The sequence below is a fragment of the Lontra canadensis genome, unplaced genomic scaffold, assembly GCF_010015895.1.
Source record: "Lontra canadensis isolate GAN:19392208 unplaced genomic scaffold, GSC_riverotter_1.0 scaffold25, whole genome shotgun sequence".
NCBI lineage: Eukaryota > Metazoa > Chordata > Mammalia > Carnivora > Mustelidae > Lontra > Lontra canadensis.
The window spans coordinates 20,940,010-20,942,975 of record NW_022631019.1 but is presented as its reverse complement, the minus strand read 5'-3'; the positions used below and the strand labels follow the sequence as shown (position 1 = coordinate 20,942,975).

General features: G+C 44.7%; 1 pseudogene; it reads right to left on the bottom strand.

Annotated features, from left to right (window-relative positions):
• Positions 1 to 2,121: 2,121 nt before the first annotated feature.
• LOC116871293 lies at positions 2,122 to 2,661 on the bottom strand (annotated as a pseudogene).
• Between the last annotated feature and the right edge of the window lie 305 nt (positions 2,662 to 2,966).

Here is a 2,966-nt window from a genome sequence, read left to right as displayed (position 1 = left end):
GTCTTTACGCGCGCGCCCGCCCCTCGCAGCCGGAATAAGGGCGCCGAGCGGCGGAGGCGGACGGCGCGCGCGGTCCGACGCTGACTCTCACATTCACTCACCCACGCGGAAGGGGTCCGGCGCGAAGCACTCCGGGAAGGAAGGGACGAGGCCGCAGTGCCCTCTGGTGGGCTGGAGGAGCGGAAGCGGCGAGTGCGGCCTCCCCGCCCCCATCGCCTCGGGATTGGGGCCTATAGGAAGGTGGGGGCGGCCAGGGTCGCGCCACGAGGTTTAGACTAACACCTGAAGAGAGTAGCTTTAGCTGGAGAAAACCCACAAAAGCCGGTTTCTCAATGAAGAAGTCACCCCCGGAATGCGAGAGACCTCAGAATAAACCTGCCTCCCAGCTGCAAATGGCACCCCACCCCCATGGAAGGGGGGTATACTGAGAGGGGTCACAGCCCCCAGGGAAACTTCATGGGGGCCCTCCCCCGAGAACACCACCACCACTACCAGCAGGGAGCTCGTTATCATCTTTTGGACTACGAAGAGAGTGCCCAAAGAACAAAAACATCCACAAAAAAATCCGGTACCCTGCAAAAGAGATTTGACATTGCAGGGAGGACAATCTACAGCTCTTTTTTTAGGGAAGTCGTTGGCCACCGTGAATCTGTTAAACTGTGGCCTTTATTTCCAAGAAAAGCACACCACATACATCTACACAAAATGTTCCGTGTACTTTCAACAATTCCCAAGAATCTATAAATCTATGGACTTGAAGAGAGAATGTCCTTATCTGGGGAAGGAGAGAAATTAACTCTACTTGAATATCTGCTGTGGGTTATGTTTTGTTGATAGGTGCTTCCGAACATTTCAAAGCTAGCAGCACCTTCCAAATAGTCTTCAGTCTCTGTTTGACAACTGGGGAAACAGAGGTTAAGCAATGGGCCCAAGGTTGCAAAGCTATTAAATAGTCATGTGTATCTGACACTAAGAGAAACATAATAGTGTCCCTCCACCCCACGAGAAATCCTGTATTCAGGAATCAAAATCCAGAGGAGATCCATATTATGGGCAAAAGCATACTTAATCAGCAACAAAGCCAAACTCATGCAGGGATCTTTGATCCTAGGACAGCCCATCTCCTAATAGCTTTTATTATTGCAAATAGTAGTAAACAGATAAATAATGCACTATTAAGGATCAACCTGATACCATCCACTCTCTGGAAACAGGAGGCTTTGGTGGACTCAGTAGTAAAATAAAAGATAACACAGCATCTTGGATTTTGCATTATAATTTTGCTCAAAGTGCTGAAAGCATTTTTTTTTCTGCCCATAATCGTATTTATATCATATTTATGGTTGGAAGGAATAAGGTCAGGCACCGATATGTAATGGACTTCTGGAAAAGACAGTAAAATGTCAAGTCTCAGAGCAGAGATCCCAGCAAGAGAATAAAGAAACCTAGTAACCTTTTTTTTTTTTTTTTGAGATAGCTAGTTAACCCCATAGCCCACATTTTTGTATAAACTAGGCAGTTGCCTACACTTACCCTTGAAAGCAGCATGATAGGATGAAAAGAGGATTGACTAAGAATCGTGTCCTGGGAAGGGGAGGGACTAAATACTGGCCTCACCACCAGATTTGTAACATTAAGTAAATTACTGGAAACTTTCAGAGATTTCCCCCGTTTGATAAAAGGAAAATAATTACCTAACAGGTTTGTTGTGAAGAAAAAGCTTAAAAATACAACAACACGGAAGCAAGTCTGGTACATTGCAGGTTCCTTTCCTGTACTCCCATTAAGGGATAATAGTGAAAATTCCCTCCTTTCAATGACGTTTCTAGTGCCTGAAATTTTTCTTACAATAGTTCCCCCTTATCTGAGGTTTCACTCTATGTTTCAGTTACCCATGGTCAACTGTGGTCTAGATCAGATGATTGTGATGACATGTGGTCAGAAGACCAACAGTAGCCTAATGCCAGGTTACAATGCCTACATCGTTCACTTCACAACATCTCAACACGTAGACATTTTATCATCTCACATCATCACAAGAGGGGTGAGTATATTATAATATTTGGGGGAGGGGTTGCTATTTATTTATGACAAATATCCCACATCCATAATCCTCTCCTGTCAGAAGTTCTTTGAAACAACGCCATCAGGCTTAGCCAGTCAGAGGATGGGGTCATCTGACTCACCTAACCTGCGAATGGCCTCATAGGTAGCAGAGGTTTTAAACTAGCCATATGAGAGGTGCCTGGGTAGCTCAGTAGGTTAGGTGCCTGCCTTTGGTGTGTGGTCTTTTGCTCTTCTCCCTCTCTTCTGAGGAAATTGCATGGATTTCTTTCACTTCCACTAACATCTCTGCACCACAGATTCCAGATCAGGTCATGATCGCAGGGTCTTGGGATGAAGCCCTACGTCTCCCTCTCCCTCTGCTCCTCCCCACTGCTCATGTTCTCTCTCTCTCTCTCTCTGTCTCAAGTAAATAAAATAAAATAAAATCCTTGGAAAAAAATAATAAGCTGGCCATTTGAAACTGCCTGTCACCTTGTCAACCTCAGTCACATGCATCTGGATGGATGTGTGGTCCTTAGCACCAATGACACAGTAGCAGGCAGAGCATTTCTGCAACAGGTGCAGGTCCCCAAACTTGTTGGCGTCCTACTGCATGTCCAAGGCGTGCCTGCTGCCACCACCAGGACTGTGAGCACAGAAAGCTACAATAAGATATTTTTGAGAGGTCGCCTTCACATAACTTTTATTACAATACATTGTTATAATTATTTTATTATTGTTGTTAACCTCTTATTGTGTGTATTTTATGAATTAAACTTTATCATGGGTATTTATATATAGAAAAAAAAAACAGTATATATTAGGATTCAGTTCTATCTGCAGTTTCAGGCGTCCACTGGGAGATCTTGGAACACATGCCCCATGGACAAAAGAGGATTACTGTAGCTCCTTTGGGGTTA